Source organism: Linepithema humile, chromosome 1 (assembly GCF_040581485.1).
Source record: "Linepithema humile isolate Giens D197 chromosome 1, Lhum_UNIL_v1.0, whole genome shotgun sequence".
NCBI classification, from domain to species: domain Eukaryota; kingdom Metazoa; phylum Arthropoda; class Insecta; order Hymenoptera; family Formicidae; genus Linepithema; species Linepithema humile.
In genome coordinates, this window is record NC_090128.1 from 8191610 (window position 1) to 8212602 (window position 20993).

Sequence of the window (20993 nt, forward strand, 5' to 3'; positions counted from 1 at the left end):
AACAAACATCAGAGGTGACGAAGTGTCTTTACTCGAAACTGAAATATTTTAAATGATTAATCGGAACAGCCTGCCGTACGTGATAAATAGATGCTGACGTAATTGAACCTATATTGTATAAAATATATTGAAGGAGGATTTGCAAGGATCTCGTAGATTTAACAATTTATTCGAAGAGAAGATTATGAAATCGATAATTAATGTAATCTAGGATTTTCCAATCTAAGGATCAATGATAAGTCGGATTTATGGAAGAAGGGATTCGTGGTATCAAGTATAAGCTAACAGTGAAGGCGTGGTTATGTCGAACGAAGAATTTATCGATCGAAAGATTATGATACGAATGGATTCGTGGGATCAAGAATCTATATAATCTCTACGTTTTAAAAAGGAAGGATTTACAGAGTCAAGAAAGATGCGTGTGTAATATTTATATCGAATTAATAATTTACTGATATCGAGAATTGCGTATAACAATGATATTTTCCGATGATTTTTATAAAAATAGTATCTCACCGATCGTTGAATTGATAGGACAGTTTATAAAATTCAGTAATTGTACTCATTCGCAATTTTTTGCCATTTTCGTCGCACAAATCGTGTATAGAATGATCCCAGTAATTTACTTTTACAAAATGCGCAAATGCAGTTCATCATGAGGCTATTAATCTAATAGATGTCAGCGCGAAAGGAAAATGGAACGGAATGCGGAATCATTTACTCCCGCAGTTGTGACATAATTTATTGGTCACGGTGGGTGAGCTCACGCGGCAGACGTCAGTTTTGACGGGCGGCGGAGGGCGTCGCGACGCCCGCCGCCGACGTCTGCGGGTTTATTTCCTCCGCTCTGTCGCGCTTCTTTCCATTCCACTCTTCCCTCGGATTTTTTTTCCCCCGCCGACGCGTCGATCCGGGAATCTCTCCGACGAACTCCGCCGCCGCCGCCGCGCGAGATTTGGAAAATGACGTATCGGGGTCGCCTAAGCCGGCGGATGAGATCGGGATGATAGATGGAGTCTCCTTCGTACGGGTAATTCGACTGCATTATACGTCTAGCTGCGCATCACGTCTGTATGTGCCTCTGTATGGGTGTTGCCACCTGTAGGGTGGCCTTCCCACTGCCATTTGCTTATTCCGCTACACCCCCGCCGGCGCTCGATTTATCATGAGATTTATATCCCTCGCACTCGGCACATGCTCGTTTTGCCTTATCAGTCAACTCTCACAATTTAACTTTTATTCTCCATAGAATTTCGTATTTGAAATGATATAATATATTTTTATGTATGAGCGCGGGTCGAGACGAATCGATGAAGTAAATCGAAGTTTTTAAATAGTTTATAATAATTTTAAAAATCGATCCGACTTATTTGGACTTACTTCAATTTGTTCAGAAATGGAGTAAATGCGGATGAATTAAATAAATTTTTAGAAATATTATAAAATGTTGAAAAAACGACCCACTTCGTCCGCTGATTCGATTCACTCGCATTTACTTTATCAGCGGTATCATAATATCTGTAGAATCATAGATGTGTGATATTTGCTAGTTCTCAATTATGATGATAATAATGATAGTGAGTTATGACAGCATGCGGAAATTAATTACATTAGAATTATGAGCGTGACAGATTATTGGATTACTGGAATTCAGCTTATTAGACATTAATATTAATTGTTGTAAATAATTAATTTGTGGTTATTGCTGCATTATTAATGTGTCATTTAAATGAACTTTGAATAACTGATCCTTGACATTAAAAGAGATTCTTGATATTAAGCAACGGCTTGTACGAGAGAAATTAAGAAAAAATTATCTTAAAAAATATATTATGCAACGTGCATGTGTATATTATGACGAGTCTTCGGATACAGATGTATATGTAAGCGTACAGCCTGTCAGCGTGATTCTCGGAGCAGTTCGACGGCCGCAGAGGAGAAGTTTGAAAGTCGATACGGACGAAATCACTTTCTCGGCCGACCATGTTTCGGTGGGAACTTTGCGCTAACGTCTGTATCGGAACGGGAGAAATATTGCGCAGCGTTAAGTCAAATCGCGTGCTACGCGAAGTTTCACCCGGCGGATGCATCCGGGCGGGTGCAAGCCCGGTATTCCGTCGTTATGACGGAATCAGGTCGCGTTCGTCCAAAACTTGAAATATCGCCCGTCCGTCTCCGTCGAGGAACCCGCCGTCGCCGCCGCGAATTCACTTTGCTCACCCGAATGTTTCGTCCCCTCTTTCATCCATGAAACTGTTCCGAACATGTTTCAAGAACTTGTGAATCGCGCAGCTAGGTGAGTTACCTCGCTTGCACATTTAAAGTTTCCACGATTTTCAAGAATTAAAACACGCGCGCACACGAGCGAGTGTATCTTGAAAATCTATTTCGCCGCAGCTTCCTTGTACGCATCTTTGAAAGCATATCGGCTTTCGTCCTGCGGTATTAAATGTTTAAATTTTGGTATGCATTGCATAGGAAAAGCATAAAATAGGTGCTTTTCATCTTATTTAATTATTGTTATGTAATTTATCTTGATGATCACCGTTAATCTCGAACTTCCATTTGAAAAAAATGACTTTTCTTTCGATTTACTATCTTCTGCATCTATCTTCAGATATAGAAATATCTATCATAACTTGTATGGGAGAGACATGTTTGTAGAATGTGGTCTAGTTGGAAGCTGCTGGCACTACAGACGCGATGTGCCAGGGGCTGAGTCACTCGAACCTGCAATCAGAGGACGAACGGTAAAGTCTTGCTGATGGTAGGAGGCGGCGACGGAGGACGGGCCGGGCCAGTACGAAAATCCAATTGAATACGAAATTGCAGGCCTCTCAAAATTCATGACGATTTATACGTATTGTATTCTCCCGATGCGGTGGGCGTGCGTCATGCGCGAACAGTCCAGGGTCGTTCGACGAACTGCCATATATTAATTACGCCACATGTGAAAGAAATTCCGCCGAGCTATCTCCGCGATTTTTCTTCTTTTTCTCTTGTTTTCTATTTTTATTTTCTCCCTGTCGTTTTTCAGAAGTTGTTAAATTGGAATCTGTCGGTGGCTTTGAGTCGCTATATTTTATATTATTTCTGTCTGCATGTATATTGAGAATATTATAACTTTTTATATATTATATAACGGTATGCGTGTACAGAGAGAGTTATCGTATCGTTCGTCATTATTATTTGGCGAAATGTCACGTTTATAAAGCCGTAATTTATATATTACGAGCGCATCCGGGCGCAGATATCGGTTGTTTGCGCGAGAATGCAATACACGTGCTATCTCGACAACAACGTCATCGACGATCTCTGAGGACAGGCCTCGGAGATGATCCTTCAGGGCACGAAGATTACCATTCAATGGATGATCCATCGGGCCTCGGGCTCTTTACTAAATCACATCGCTCGGCGACACGCCTTGCGCGCAACCACGCGTACGCGCGACGTACATTGGCGCAGTGAAAGTGATGCAAAGGGGTTCTACTATGTCGTCAAGAGAGAAAAGAAGGCATTCAATTGAAATTAACAGTTTGTCGAAGCCGATAAAAAAAGTTGTTCTTTAACAAATTCAAATAAATTTGAAATGCGAAATTAGCAAATAAAAATGAAGATATATGAAGATATTTATTCTATTTTTTAAATTTTTTCAAAAAGTTTGCGCAGTAAAGTAGCTGTTAATTTATGTTTCTGTGAATAATTTTAAATGAATACTTACTTGTTGACTAAAATTGTATGCATAATACTTTGTTATTAATAACGCATAAACTTTATGATGAACTTTTTGCACATATATAAAATATGATAAAAGAGATGTACTTTTTAACAGGTTAATTTCTTAAAAAATAATTTGGCGCCCATGTAAGTGTACATTGTACGCGTACGCCTTCGTATTTTTGCTTATGAACGATTTATGCACGCGTCGGTTACGCCCAAAGTTTGTTCAGTGACGCGTTTCTCCCGCGCGAGAGATCAGTTTGTTTGCACGTACTGTGCCCACAAAATTTCAGATACACGATATTTATAGTCAGTGCTTCAGTGGTTCAGTGATTAGTGAATAAAAATTTGAGTGTAATATAAAATGCGCAGGTAAAAGTGTAACGCATATTTTTCAGAATTCATTTATTTATTAATTTAAAATATTTTTAATTTTACGAATTTTTAGTATTTTTTACACAGTTTCCGCGATAATTGTCTTTATACAAAAATATTTGTTGAAACCGGTATGAAATTCAAGCTGTTGACGTATAACAAAATTGTTTAGTAATATGAATATGCAGAAATTTTTATAGATTTGTGGTAAGCGTTAAATCCGATATCGAGCACAAATTGATGATCGCCAAAAAACAAAAAAAAGAGATAGATTTTTTTTTCACTAAAAACAAAAATTTTTGATGCCTAATTAGAGAGTTACATTCAGCCATTCGTAATTTGTAAAATCATATAAATTACGGATGCTATCTTAGAGTTTTATGTTCGATGGTGTATAGGTGGGGATTCGAGTTAAAGCAGAATAAAGTAAAAACCTCACGCGCAATTATGCGATGAGCGATATTTAATTTAATGGTTTTGTAGGCGTGGATCGGTCAGAATCTTCAAATCTTTTCGAATGAACGTCGTTCCCGTGAGTTGCGGACGGTACGAAGGCGTGTCAAACGGCGTTCGATAGTAATTAATAATTCCGATTATCGGTCTCGACTCGATCGGGTTATCGAGAGCGTCTTGTAAAGCAAATACGATATATCATCCTTTTAAACGAGAAGCGCGGATCGAAGGATCGCTATTCTCGGAAGCGAGCACATGGAAAATGATTCGCGTTCGATGGAGATAGAAGTCCAAGAGATAAATATCAAGCATGACCCATAAAATACGCTTTAAATCGCAAAACTGAAGTTGCGAGATGGTCTTATTTCTTGTATGCACAGTTTGATAGATCTCTCCAAAATTATATCTTTGCGCATTCTTCTAAAAAATTCAAAATCAAGTATACAATTGTTATTTTATTTGTATCGAGATTGTTCGAGCGAATATTGATTTAAACAAACAAATATTGTAACTTTAACTGTACTTTTTATATCACATTCTATGGTAGAATAGATTTTTGAATTTTCACGCAAGATGCCTTAGATTTATTTGAAAGGATATTTAAATCCTTTGAGATTTTGAATTTTTAATCTTTGAATTTCTTTTTTAAATAAAATTCTTGAAAGTTTTCGACCTTTAGTGGTTTAAACTGTTATACTTCTTGATCTTGAGATCTAACACAATGTAAGTACTTGATGCTAGGGTTTGTGAATCTAAAAACTTTTGTAATTTTATCACTATTGAACTCTAAGATTTGCGTGCTGTCTAAAAGTTTAGAACCCTAGAAACTTTAACAATACGGAGGTAATACAACTTTTTCATTTTAAAGTAAACGCAAGTCTGAATATACGAGAATTAGTATTTAAATAACATATAAAAGTGAGATAAATTTGATAGTAGTAATTTTAATTGCAGATTTTGGTGAACAAAATTAGTGTAAAATATGTGAGTAATTGATAATGTGATAAAACATTAGTAAAACACTGTCATTGCTTATGTTTTCTTTGCTCAAAAGTAAATGAATATATGTACATATGTAAAGTAAAATATGAAATTTCTCGATGGAATGAAAATCTTTGGCAGTCTTTCCTACGACATTTGAGAAAATGGATTTATTCGCGCCTCATGCACAGGGCCTCAATTTTCTGCACGAAGACGTCTTTCGATTCTCGAATCCATGCACGCTGTTCCCACGAATCACGCTCGCTGACGGACGCGCATGTCGCGCGTGACCCATAAAACGTCCTCTAAATTGACACCCTATCGTCGTCTTGGCCGCGCATCGATAGTTCCAGCGAAATTCAGTTCGTGGGCTTTAGCAGCACGGACAATGCTGCTGGGACAAAGGCCACCAAGATGAATATCCTCCGGTACACGACGTGTACTAGCTACGGCCACGGCAGAACGGTACCGTTCTGCCGTGGCGAACACAGATATCAGCTCTCAGCAGTGTTAGCAGACCTGAACCGCGAACATATTCGTTTCCTATAAGAAGCATGGCGTTTGGTTAACAGGCTCTATCATCTGTTCCGATCAGTCGTTAGGCTTTGCGCCGCGATTGGCGGACCTGCCACTAGTGATGAAAAGCACTCAGGATATCTTAAGTTGGAAGATTTTGAGCTTATTTAACTTCTTGAAGACTGAATTCTTTTAAAGCCTTTACGGAAAAAAAAATTTTTGCCACCGCAGCTAATCATGGTTTGATGAAACTGTGTTTGCTGTCATAACTTTCTTACATTTCTGCTATGTATATATTTTACTGCAATAGACCGAAACAATATTGTACAATTTATAACTCTTGTACTTAAATTGCTGTTATCATCCTTGATATACATTCTGACGAAGGTTTTTATCTGGGAAATCTAGTTTTTATTTACATTTTTTTACATTTAGATTTTTATCAATCGGCTATCACAAATTCACTTTCTTCCGCAGGTGGTTTCGTTGATGATACCTTTACGTGACCTTTAATCCCTTCGCTCTCTTCTTATTTTTGTTCGCTACAAGCGTCGGTAAGAAACGAATGTCAGAATTCGTTGGAGGTGTGGGCTCGCCGATGAAAGATACCACCCGGTAATGGTTTATTTAAATCAGTCGACCGGCCGTCCCTGTTGCGTCGGTCGACGAAAAACCTTGTTAGGTCGGCGTCCGTCGTTTGATAGGGAGAATCCTCGGTCGATTAATTGACGATCTCGGCAGAGGGAGATAGGGCCGATAAGGTGGGCAACGTTCGTTGACCCACGCCGCGAGAGAGGAAGTGAGAAAAAAGATGTCCGAACGAACGGGAGGGACGAACGGGATGAAAAAGCGAGGTGGCGATCTTTGAGAGATCGATGTCTCTCAATTGGATTCGGTGCTCTCCTCCTCGAGCGTTATGAAATTGGGGGAAAAAGTTTTGATGAGTACTGATGTACTTTGTATACGATTTATCTTCCGGTTGCACAAAGATCTTTTTAAACTCTTTCTAAAAATCCTACTATTTATTAAAGAATTATTAAGAAATCACATGTTGACTCGAAAAACTATTCAATTCAAGTTGTTCACAATAAACACTAAATATAATAATAAATATAATAATATATTTGTCCAGTTTTTATTCGACAAATTTCAATTTAAATATCGATCGCGACTCGATCGAATTGTTAGGATATTGAGATATTTTAATCTTTGGAGAAGTGAACTCCCACACATATAAATATTGAGTAATCGATATTCTCGAACGATATGAGACGTAACAGTCCCGGCATTTATTCTGGACCATGTCCGTCGTATCGGGATAGGAGAAAGCGGATCGACAAGATGGCGCCTGCGATTTTGATTTACGCGCGACAACGACGCGGCTCCGACGTGGACCCGCGCGTGGGCGTTGGTGATAAACCGCGAGATAGGTGCACGTGGGTGCATCGGTCGTCGGAAAGTCGAAACGTCTCGCTTCCACCATTTATCAGGCGCGGAAACGAGGGGCCACGGGGATCGGTCTTGTTTATGAGGGACACGGTAATAATACGATTGTGCGGGCTAATGAATGCGCGCGTGCACACATTAATGCAAGCGCAGATTATGCATATCTCGCGTATCTACATTTCCTCCTTCCCTCTTGCTCTCTCTCTCTCTCTTTCGCTCCCTCCCGTCCTTCTTATTCGCGTCGAACTCTCAATGAATAATGGCCGCGCCGAATGTTGCGATCTCTTGCGTGTCATTAATAAAGACGTCCTCGTACCTTTAACAAAGCCGCGTTCTGCGAATCTGCATCTCGCACTCAACTAGTACAAGATAGTGAAAGAGAGAGAGAGAGAGAGAGAGAGAGAGAGAGAAAGCTTCACCCACGCGCTGTAATGCGAGAAACGTCAGTAACGTTAAGTCATCCGCGAGGTCATTAACGAAGATTTATCACGCCGATGTTCGACGGATTCGGAACGCGCTAAAACGTAGAGACAAACTTCTCTGTAAGCGGTAATGGGCGTTGAATGACATTATTCACATGCTGCGAAACTTTCGTGGCTTCTCGTTTAGGAAATGGGTCAGCGATATTTTCTCCGTGTAGCTACTCGATCGTTATAATTCGTAAAATAGTAACTCTTAATTAACACATTTTTCGCACAGTCTTTCGCATCGGAGATGCATTGGCGATACTTTTCTGACGAAAGTTGAAAATTTGCCATTGTACGAATTGAACAAATCGCAATAATGAGTGAAATATGGTATCGATTGAAAAATCTCAGGCGATGAAGTGCAGAATTCGCCCGCGGCGCTCGACGCAGATCGAGCACAATAATTACGTTACGGGCGCAAATCATGCAAGATTCGCGATTTACTGTCTATGTTCACGGTGCAATTTATACGGTTGAACGTAAATGCGGGAGATTTAATGGATTCGGAATTAGTTACACGCCGTTAGACAGTTGCGTACAGTTAGAGGCTTAGTCGCGTGCTGCGACATCGTTGACGAATTTTCGCGTCGTTTACGCTGCAAAGCTTCAGCGAGTTTGTGCGGATAGAGTGAATTTAATCCAGCGCGCAGCTAAATATACCACGATATCGCAACAATGCGGAGATTTCCGCGCATCTTAATTGCGATCTCTGAGGATGTTATGACGCAGTTGATTTAATTAAGTATTCTTATTGTATTTTTATATATGTATAATACAGATGAAACTTTTATCGCTCAATTATTCATAATACTTTATACCTTTTCCAAGATAAAATTATTTCAATATTTTAATATAGAAAAGTGATTGTGAGCCTTTTAATTGTGATTCTGTGAAAAGCACTTGTTATTCTTATATTTTTTTATATTTGTAATTTTAATTAAGATATGAGATTCTCCAAAAAATTTTTTAATTACTTTGTTTTGAAAATCTCTATGTATCTTTTTAGTGAAATAAAACAATGCAATTTTTATAACAATGCAAAAAATATATCTAAATCTCAATTATGATGTGCGAAAAAGAATATATGCTGGAGAGTAGTATTACAGTTAAAATTGGTAGTACAATTTAATTAATATTTCAGGAATTCTGCGTTATAATTTTAATCAAGAGAGAACATCAGATACCATACAATTATTGTTTGCTTAAGTTTGCACATATTTTTATTAATTAACGCGATGCTGTACATCTCAGCCATAAAAAAGTTTTATTGTATATCAATCAAGATGCAATCTAAAATCGTACAATAACAGTCTTATAGTCAACTTTTTTAACTTACAAATCACTTTGCGAAAAAGTTACAATCACTTTGTGATTTGAATCAATCCAAATTAACGATTTAGTTAATATTTCTACGATCTGATTAAAACCCTAATTGTAAATTTATTTAAAGCGCAATGCGTTTGCAATAGTTCGATTATTGTTTATTCAAGTTTCCATAAATTTTTCATTAGCATTTTCGTTTCTGCAATAATATTCTGTAATAATATATATATAAATATAAATATAAATATGACGACAATTTTAATTGCAAGCTATAAGGAATTTCAGGCAGATATAATTTAAGTTCTAGTTTAAGTTACCAAACACCAAGCCATTATTTTCGCTTTTTAACTTTTATTGTAATTAAAAATAAGGCCGTTGGTGTATTCCATCCGTTCAAGTAACCCATCTTTTTTAATTAACGTCGTATCATCTTTCCTGTTTCGAAGCTCCGGTCATTTGAAAATAACTATACTGAAGACGCGGCTTCGCGATGGTGAAAAGTTCATAAGGTCACAAATCCATCAAGAGTTTACTCGGAAAGTTTAACGTACTTGTAATAAAGTTCAGTTTCAAAATCTATATTATTATACGAAATATAAACATGTTAATAGGTTTGATGCTGGCCTGTCGGTATGTGTTTGCAGGAATTTGTGAATTTGATTGTATTTTTTTATGCATTAAAATAATGTCTTTTGATTTTAAAGAGATAAAGAATTCTAAAGAAAATATTATTGATTAGATTTTTTCATTTATCAAACATATCTTACAGTCTACAAAGTATACAATTGTAGCAACAAATCTTTAATAAATCAATTTTAATAATAGCTTCTTTAAATTATTATTATATTGCAAATACATATATTACAGAAAAGAAAAATTTTGAAGATAACACAATTTGGCGTACAACAGACTTATCTTTTTTTGTTCATCAAAGATGTATTGTCCTAGCAAACGGGCACTGTTACTTCGGATTGACCTCCCTAAATTATAAGTTTCTTTTATAGTTAATTGGTAGGGAGAAAGCATTGTGTAAAATATTTATGACAAAGGACGTGGAAGCGTGTGCTCAGCTGATGAGGATTGAAGATCAGGTCGGGACGAGAATGAATTATGTACTACCGAATTAATAAATTTTTTATGAGCATGAGAGTAAGGGACTGGCCGAGATTTATAGATATGACACGACACTTCTCCGTAGTCAGCAGAATGATTGGGTCACGAGCGCAAGCGTTTCGCCGTCTTGTTTCGCAGTTCTGACACGTCGCAATAGAAAATATGTAACAGTTTCCGCTAACCCAAGTATATACTTACATATTTCTTGATATGTACTAGTACGCTCATATATATTATTGCCTTTCAACATTCCACGTACCGTGTTTGTTGATAAGGTAACGCAGCTGCTCGAATCGATAAAGAACAATGGTACGTGGTGTCGCCCGGTAGCTAACGTAAGTTCGGTCTTACTTTCCTTCGACAGCCAGTATGCGTAGGTTTTGAGTAAAAGAATAAGAAATACCGGCGCGGGCTATTGTTCTCAGAAACACGACTAGTTCTTCGCGACATTCGCAATGCGAGATAGCTCGCGATCTTAATAAAAGTCTGCCAGTAAAAGCCGCTTGGAATTACAGTCGCGCAACGTCTAATACATGAAATGCCTCAATTCGCTTCAGATTTGGTCGTGTTGTGCTGAATAAAATGCCAGCGGCCGTATAAAAGAAATATTAACATCTGAATTCGCAATTCGGTTAACAGCATCGAGTTATATTTTTTTTTTTTAGTTTATATTGTAGATAAAATTGCAATTTGAAGAATGAAACACTTTGCGCAACGATTGCAGTTAGCATTACCTATAGTTGATATTATTTTCTTTTTATAACCAGAACGATAAAAACAGTAGAGAAAAAAATTTTTATATTCCATCAACGTCGCTCTGTGTTAGCTGGTTTAATTTTTTGTTCCGTGGAAATTCATGGAGAAAACGAGTTCTGCCGCGATATAGAGACATCGCGTTTGATTATTTGATCTCTCTCCTCCGGTCGGCCAATTATATTTACGGAGAACGAAATGTGTGGCGAAAAGTGTACAAATGGTAGGCGGCGAGTCTCCCTCGACCACGTATCCATCAGATTTCACGTATCAACTGGCACCCAGGACGGACAGTCGCGTTTGATCTCGTCCGGAGATACTGTCCCACCGTTCTTGAGTGTCCATTCGTAGACCTTTATCTGACAGGACGTATCGATTTTCCACCACGCGATACGTCAAAATACCGATAATCCGCATGAACGGTTCCTCGAGCATGATGCTATTATTATCGAGAAATATGCTGTAGCGCTTGTTGGAAAAATGAAAACAAACGTTTAGTGGCGCGAGGTAATGTGGAATGAAATGTGATAATGCAATAGAAAATATAATATTTACGAGAGAGAGAGAGAGAGAAAGATGGAAATTTTAATTTATAATTAAATAAATTATTTGAATTTTTAGTTATTTTGACTTTTAATTATCAAATATAGAACATAATAAAATATTCATAATATAAAATATCTGTGTGATGGCAATATTCAGATATAAATTTATCGGGACATTCAGATATTAATATATCTGCATGGATTTGTATAAATATATGAAAAATTAAACGAACATTTATAATAAATTAGAAATTGAATATTTAGTTCGGTGATCGTCTTTCTTTACAATTGAACAGAACTATTGCTCACAAATTTTTAACAATTTATCTTTTTTTCCCGTTCGCAATTTTAATGTTCAAATAAGTTTTCCATTAAACTAATTTTTCCGTTTTATCAATTTCTTTCTTACGAGAATAATTCACAATAAAACGACAAAGTCATTATCGCGGCGCTTTTATCGAGCACCTGCAATTCCACGCTAAAGATTGGCCCATTATCCGAAATATCGATTACCCAGACACAATCCACTGTCCCCCATTAATCCGAATAATCGACTTTCCACGGTGTATTCCCCTGGTTCGATCAAGCTACGCCAAATCGCGGTTATAATCACACCGAATCTCTCATTAGCTCTCTCTTTCTCTCAAAAAGGGAATTACTGGCGTCAAAAAATTCAGGAAGATCTAAAAATTTCGGAGGAAGATCGATCTCGATTCTAACTTGGCCCCAAGTTACAAGATTCAACGCGTTGTGGGAGGTCGCTGCGGATAATGACCGTTTTCTTTTACATCGCCGAAGGCTCTTTCGCGCTTCTTACGTCCCCCCTGCGTCTTTCTTGCGCGCGGGGGTGATCGATCAAGATCATGGAAACGCGCTGACTCTTGCGCCGACATCCGGAAGGAATGACGGGGGTTGAATATTTATCAGCGCCCTTGCCCATCCGCGGGCACATTGTGGCCGCGGTATCGCCCATCTGGCATAAAACATCCCATTATCCGACATGAAAGCCACCCCGGTCCTCCGTTTTACCGCGCCGTAACGCCGAGCCGCTGCTCTTACGCGCACCTATTTTCCCTCTTTCAGTCGCGCGATACCGCGACGTGATACGATCGCGTAAGAAATAACGTGTGGCGTTATGTCCCATAACGCGTACCGCTCTCTTCTGTGCGTCTAATTTTTTACGACATTTTGCGCCGAGCTTTGAAAGAGAGCTCAAAAGAATGGTCAACATTTCCATTCTCGTGCCGGTTACATGATAAAATTCTTCTACGCGCACAAAGTCGCACAAAGAGTTGCGTTATACGTGCGTTTTCCGCGAAGGTTCCCGCAGACGATGGTCGACAAGAAGGGAGAAACTTTAAAGGGCTTTGACGGGGCCGTCGTTGTTGAACCGCGGACAGTTACCGGACGGAAGTTGTGTTTGGAAAATTATTATTGGACAGCACCGTTTACCGGATGTAAGTGGCGTCCTGGAAAATAAGAATTCTTTTTGCGCGAAAGCCTTTTCTTTTCGCGTCAGTATACTCACACTTTTTAACCAAATTCTCCGAACCAGTTGTCGTGCGCGGATTCCGATAACATTTATTGCTTTCGCTCCTTTCGGATTTATGTGGCATTTATCTTTCTCTTGCGGTTGGGTCAGTGTTGCGGGCTAAAAGACCCCGGCGACCCCTTCGGATGCCATTTCAATTTTGGCCGCATCCTCGTGATTGCCTGACTTGGCGGTTTTCGTGGAAGAAAGATTCACGTTATTTTCCGCCAAATATCGCGAGAAATGGATTAAGGAAATTGCCTGCTTGTGGCGAGCGGCTGGATATTGGCTACGCCTCGTTTATCTACCTTGTTCCGTACTTTATTACACATGCGTGGATGACATTTTAGTCATTATTTATGTCCATAAAATTCATATTTTTGATATATCAACATAATTCACCGATAAGCAGAATTTGAATTTATGTTTGGTTTTGCAGGACATAAATTAATTTATCTAAAATTATTTGGCTTATTTCTTTGTGAATGTTATATAATTACTATTAATACTAGTTTTATATACATATTTATGTTAAGTACATTACATAATATATGTAGCACGTGTTTTAATACTCCTATTATATTGTATTCTTTTTTATTTGATTGTGTTTTCAAGTAAATATGTCGGCAATTATGACTATAAATAAATTTTTACAAATATATACCAAGCTATAAACTTAGTCGAACAATTAAAATCTCATTCTGGGATTAAAGGATAACTGGACAATTTTTAGTTACGTGACAGCTGCAGACCGGCTACTCGCCGGTCAATTCTGAACGTTAAACGTCATTTCAGTATTATAAAAGAGTATTACAGTCAACAACTGAAAGGGTCAACTTACTAAATCGCTTTTGATAGCTTCTTTCTTTCACTCACGGGAAACGTAACGGAAGAAATGAGAACGGAGGAAGGGGAAAGCTTGTTGAGTGAATGAGGCCGGGAAAACCGAGAAGGGGAGAGAGGAGCCGTCGCGAGTGAGACATTAATGAGGAGAGTGCGCGCGCGTGTGTGTCCGTGTGTGTTGAATATGCATTCACTCGCGTACTCGCGAGCACCGACCACCATGCGAATATCTCGAGCCAGACTTGTCGCTGAGCTGCACGCCAAGTGATCGAGCTACGTGTGTGATCCGACTCATTCCAGACATTCAGCAGACCGCGCGCGGCTCTCCATGCGAAATTTACGCCCGCACGAACGTGCTCGCAATAACCTTCCAATAGTCATTCGAGTGGCAAACGGAATCGTCAATTATGATTTGTGGTGCTGCAGCTATTTTCATTTCTCTCTCTCTCTCTTCCTCTTTTTTTTTTTTAATTTAAACGAAGAAATGTATGTTTTATTGATTTCTTTATTGTGCCTTGATTTCAATACATTCTAATCTTGTAATTTCTCTCTTTTTCAGATGTGACATTGGCTGATGGCAGAAAATACATTGGTATGTACTATTTAAACAACTTGTTTTTCTATTCTAATTGTATAGTTATAGATATTGGCAAAAAAGACTATAAATAATGCTTACTAAATATTTGATTTAAAAATATAAAGAAACGTACATGAACGTTTTTATAAATGCATTTGACGGAATAGCCTGTTAATCAATACATTACCGTAAAAAATCGCGTTTTTCAAATATTTGTGACTTAACACAGCCAGTTGAAATGATCTCTTATGTCGACAATTCGCAATAATTACGAATACGAATGCAACTCTTCACCTTGAACTATCATTCGCGGCTCGGCAGACAGAATGCTCTCTTCTCTAGTCAAAAAGTTCTCATGGTAATACCAGCGTTACTCCACAATGAAAGAGGATGGGAATGTGGCGAAGGAGGCGGGGAAAAGGCGTCGATAATAAAGGCCGCTTTTTGGTTCGATCGAAAACTTTTTTCATCTCGGCACCTCCGATCGCGCGCGCGAACCATCCCCATCCACGCGCGCTTTCTCCGCTCACGATCGCTCTCGAAACGAGGAACCCATTATTCGAGAGCTTTGGCGGACGTAAGTGTTGACAGATAAGTGAAAGAGGCGCCGGCGCCGCGGCCGCTGGTAAACGGAATCAATGGTGAAAGGAAAACGCCGAACTCCCGCGGCGTTTTAATCAATCTCCTTCTCGCCCGCCCTTCCTCACTCTCTTTCTTTCTCCTCGCGCTCTCTTACCGTCCTTCTCCACCGGTCTTTCTATCTATTGCCTCTCGCGTCTTTCGGAGGCACCTTTTCATAGCCCGATGCCTCGCTTCCGTTTCCTTTTCTGTTCGTAGGTGAACCCCTCCTCGCCCCCCCGCCCGTCTCTCACTCATCCACCCTTTCGTATCTGCTCTGCAGACAGGGTGGACGTGGGAGGGAAGGGCTCGGTATCTCTCTGAGAGCACCGAGCCACCGTAGTTTGTATAGTTTCATTGAACTTGATGCGGCGGGACAGGGAGCAGAACAGACGGCTGAGAAGGGTGCGCGAGGGGGTGGGGAAGGACGCTGGGATCAGTCTCGTTGCGAGGGTGGCGCGGGCATTCTGTATAGGCTACGGTTAATCAGCTTCGAGCAGTGACGAAGGTTCTTGGAGAGTCGCACGCCGGAGCGGGAGACTGCGTTTTGCTTATTTATGCCAGCCGTTTAATTCGAGGGTCGACGTGAAGGAAATTTTGTGACTGTCGGGAGATAAATTTCAATTCTATCTCGTTCCATTGCTTTCGCCGCTTTTAAGCTACGGTCGCTTATTTATGTACTTGTGCAGCCACGTACATACGTATTTGATATTTGTATGCGCATATCATGTGTAAATATGTATATAATATTTGAAATTTTACAATTGAGAAAAATAGAATTTTTTGGCATCCGAACTCAATCAACAATCGAATCGTCATATTTCAAATTTTTGCAATCTCGCAGTTTGATATTTTGATCATTTTTTGCGAAAAAATAAATTGTTGGGCATTTTAAAGTACGGATCTCTTCCACTCTCGGATAAATTCCACTCTCTAGGCGTATGGTAAAACATTTTCGTTCACAGTGACTGAACTTTCCTAAGCTATAATATGAAAAGTATTTTTTTCCCTGCCGAAATAACGATAACGATTTAATAAATGATTAAAGCATTTTTTTTAAAGCAAGATAAAGCACTATATAATTTCAGATTTCGAGGCTGCCTAATTTATGTATAAAATCGCCACAAAGGCACGCTTGCTCGCGCGATTCGCGCATCAGTTAATCAATCAGTCAAGTCAGTGAGTTAGTCATGCGCGATTGGTGCGAGAGTTACGGTGGAGCGGGGGTGTCTACAATCAAATATTCAACAGACGCTGAGCTGCAAAGTGCCAGAAACTCGTCCCGGGCCCTCTGCCATCCCGACAGTGGCTTCCTCCCTCGGGACACCGCCCGGGAGAGCCGAAAATCCGACAAGCCCTACCGTCGGTTCAACGTGCGACGTCCGTCGGGAAACAAATCTGGGAACTTGCCTCCGCGAAGCCTGCCCATTTTCTCTTCGATTCGCTCTCCTCTCGTAGCGTTAGTATTTGGTTTCCGATCTGCACTCTCGATATTAAAACGTAATCGTGAAAAGGAACGGCCGTGCGTGGGTTCAGGACAATTTATGCTTTAAGAATTCGATTACCGGGATTAAGAATGTTAGCTCGCGCGAAAAATATTTCGAATATCCATAGATCGATGCTTCAGTAAGGAATCTTTGTTACTGTTATTTTTTATCTTATATTATTCTTTTACATCTTAAGGATAGATTTTTCTCATTAATTCTCGCAACAAAATACTTTTTATCGCATACAATGTTGCGTATTCCAATGAGTTTATTGCGATATCTAAGACAAAATCAATACTCTCATTTTCTAATAATTTCACATCATCAGGTAAACAGTCGCTGTTTCTTAATTACTTTCTTCGAAATAATTAATGCCTCTACACATTCAGCCGTTAATCAACGTTAATACCATGTTATCCGAGAATTTTCCGCGCCTCTTCGAGAAGAAGAGAGCGTTTTTAATTAAATGCTGCATAAGAAGTCTCAAGGTGCACAGTGGATTTTAGTGACGCCTCGAAACGACGAACCGCGTAAAGTTTGCGGTGAGCATTTTAATTAATTTTTGCGAACTTCGATGACCCGCTTTTCGAGCTTAGCCGACGCCAGAAATTGCCGTCTAAGGGCTCGACGTGGCCCAGAAACGTAAAATGGGCATACATTACGTGTAATTTATTACGAACGTTCGCGCTGAGGCGAGGATGGTCCGTGCGAGAATGAGAGGGATAAACAAGGGATGGTTAAGCGAAAGGGAGAGTTATCGCCGAGGTCGTACAGATTAGCGTTGATGGACAGAGACAATCGCCGCTATAAATCCCGGAGAACTGTGGGGGGGGGGGGGGAGGCTCGTCGCGCAAATGTCGGGCAAATTCGAAGACGCGAGTCACTAATTTCGGTTTTTAACAGTCTTAATTAAAAGCGAGTCTAAACGGCTTTAATTAAGCAGCCCTAAAGGATTCGCCATTTTTCTGGCTCGCCGCCGCCGCGAAACCGATGCCGCGTAATTTGCGCTTTCTATGTGGGCGCTTAATTAATTTTTTGCCGACTGGCGAGATATATCAAAAGGGCGGGCATACGTGAGAATATCCTTTCGGGGAGCGTACGTGCGATATGCTTAAACGGGGAAAAAAGCGGAACCGAGGTTACGCGAGCAAGCGTCGGATCGCACGGGTTAATCCGTCTTATTAATGAGCAAATTTTGCGAGCGGGAGGATCGATATGAAATGTGGCGGCCCAGTTGTATTTGAACTTGAGGTAAAGATATATAATTAAAATATTATATATTGGCGTTCCAATTATATATATATATATATTATTTTAAAGAGGAAGCTGAAAAAGCTTTCTCATTACGGAACGAAAAAAATATAACATTCAACATAGTTACAATATTTAATTGCAGAGAGAGCTCCAATTAATTAGATATTAGTTATATTTAATTACGGAGAAAATTCTAATATTCGGACGCACTAAATTTTCACAGGATCAAAATATCGTACTGCATTATCGCTGTATATTATCGCCCTACATTATCCCTCTATATTATCACTGTACACATATGGACAATCACGGTGCTAATGTTTATCGATCCCGTACATATATGCAGATTAATTCAGATATCTTGGTGTAACAGTGAAAAGGTTAATTGGTATAATTGTCAGTAAGTTGGGATAAATTTCGAAAGATTTTTCAGACAAATCGTCTTATGAGGATTAAATGCTTAAAAAACTCAAAATCTTCATCTAAGAAATGATTTAATCGCATGAAAGTGAAGGAGCAGAGAACTCTACAGGTTTCTACGACATCGCTTTTGTCTACGCATTATGTGCGTATTAGGTATGCTCGGTTGGAAAGGAATGGGGCGAGGAGGGCGGAGGGGGGGGGGAGGGGGTAAAGCTGAAGAGAGAATTATCGCTTAGGTCGTAGAGATTAGCCCGCACAGTCTCGATGGGCAGAGAGACGGACTTTGCTTTAAATCTTACATGAGGGACGTAATGTCAGGGAAATTCAGAGATGTGATCCATTAGCAACAACGGCAGCAAGGCGAAGGAGTGGCGGGAGGGAGGGACGCGTGTTCTCCCACGAGAAATAACCGTAATCGCTTTTCTCCCTCCGCATTCTCTTCCGTCCTTCTCCCGAAACGGGCGAAGGGCGGCGGGGAGGGGGAGCGCCACGTGTATTTGTGCGCGTTATCCTTCTTCCATCTTCGAGAGCGCGTCTTCGTTGTATTTATAAATACGGCGTTGCAAAAACGCGTGTCACATATTTTGCGTGCAATGTCGTATCCAAAAAACAGCTTTCGCTCTGTGTGGCATTGCACGGTACACAAGAGATGCAACATCAAAGGAGATTCATTATACTTTTCGTATCTAACAATAAGATTTTTTTAAATTAATAAAACTTTGGCTTATCGAACAAGTGGAGATTTGCCGATTTTCACAAGTAATGTGGAGAGTTCGACTAAACTTTTCTATCCTTTTTCCATTAAACGTAGTGTTTTTATTTATTCTCGGTCGAAAATAGAGACGCTAGTTTTTGCGCTAAACGCCATCGCTCGTGCAACAATAAAACGCACCTGTTTTCGACGTGTATTGAGAGAGAACTGTCGCTCTCGAGACACTTTTACGTCTCCTCCTCGCGGGCTTTCATTCTTCGCGAGTACCAAAAGCCGCGTTCCAAAATAACGAACGGGGAAAAGAGAGGACGGCGGCTAAGAGCCACGAGGCGAAAGAAAACTGAAGAGTAAAGCCTGAGGGGTTCGCGGGGATGAAAACAGCGCGGCGAAGGAGGAGAGTGAGAGTGAGAGAGAGAGAGAGAAAGAGAGAGAGAGGGAGACGTTCCGCTTTATGAACGATCGGAATTTAAATTGCTTTTCTTCCTCCCGCTGAGGGAAAGCGGCGAGGAGGAGAGGCGAAGTTTTCGTTCCTCCTTATAAATCCCAATACCCTTTGGTATCGGCCGCAGTGCGAGAGAGACGGGGGGGGGGGGACAGCGCGGTGGAAGAGGAGGATAAAAGTAAGTAAGAGAGACAGGGGCGAAAGAGAAGAAGAGAACGGAGCAGCAGTCGCGAATGGAATATGAAAATATTTGGTATATGGACGGAATTCGCGGCGTTTCCCCAGCCACGTCGGCTTTGTAGCTCGTACGAACAGAAAACGCCGGCGAAATTGTGTTCGCCGCGATAACTCGTCGCTATGCACTTCGCGCACGTATTTGCTATTTACCGCTGGCTATGTGCACGCCGTATGTACAGGTGTGTACGTATCTATGTGTCTATGTTTCCGTACGTCTGTGGCTGTATGTGTGTCCATGTGAGAAGTGGCTGGGTTTCGTGCCGCGGTTCCGACGGTTCGGAATAAAACGGTAATATTACGCTCGCGCGCGCGCGCGCGCGAGCGGCAATGTACCGTTCATTCCGTAACACTTCCGTCAACTAACGCGGAGCGTGTGTCCTAAGCGATTAATAGACGACCGTTTAAAGCTAACTGTGCTTTGAGAGTAACGAAGATTGATTATGCGCTTAACCCCTGCAACACGAACCCTTTTCAGTGGCCTGTTAATTCTGAAATGCTTGTTTTTCTTTTCGTCGCGTGAGTATGTGAGGTCCTCTCCGTTTTTCTCTTGTTACTCGTTGTAATTATTATTTTTCAATCGACGTATCGGATTGTAAATAATAGGCACGTATGTATATATACAGAAAATTAAGTTTCAAACTTGACAGCTTGTGTACGCGAGGAGTTTAACTCGAAAGGTAAAGATTACTCTCGGATTTCTGGAGTCTAACGCGTCTATTTAAAAAAATAATTTTTCGCAATTTTCCTTTTTAAATCTTTATATTTGAAGTTAGTGTTTCACAAAATTATATAATGTTATATTTTAATACACGCTTGAAATATTTGTCGTGCGAAACATATTTGAATTTAATCAATCGCAATCTTTGCAATTGTAAGAATTACAAATATTCTGGATCGAATAATACGAGGAATACCTACGCGGTGCTTTTTTTCGTTCATAATTATACAGAAATAAATCAAACTAAATTAAATTAAATTAATTGAGCTCGGTTGTTTGCAACCGCATATTTGCGGGAATTGCGAAATTGAATAATGTATTACGCAAAATTTTCATAAAATTATAATCTCAAGTATGTGTAATGATAATAAAATGGTTTATATTGGAGTAATTAATAAAACGCATTTATGCACTTAATAATCATTAATAATAATAACAATAATGATAAAATTATTTAGA

The 20993-nt window shown here is 39.8% G+C and overlaps 1 protein-coding gene across 5 annotated transcripts in view; it reads left to right on the forward strand.

The window, feature by feature from the left end:
• pxb overlaps nucleotides 1-20993 on the forward strand; it is a 525449-nt gene that overhangs the window by 31428 nt on the left and 473028 nt on the right. For all 5 annotated transcript variants that reach the window (XM_067347452.1, XM_067347451.1, XM_067347455.1 and 2 more), the window contains exon 3: nucleotides 14626-14658. The gene's annotated coding sequence lies outside the window, so the exon portion shown is untranslated. The remainder of the gene's footprint in view (nucleotides 1-14625; nucleotides 14659-20993) is intronic.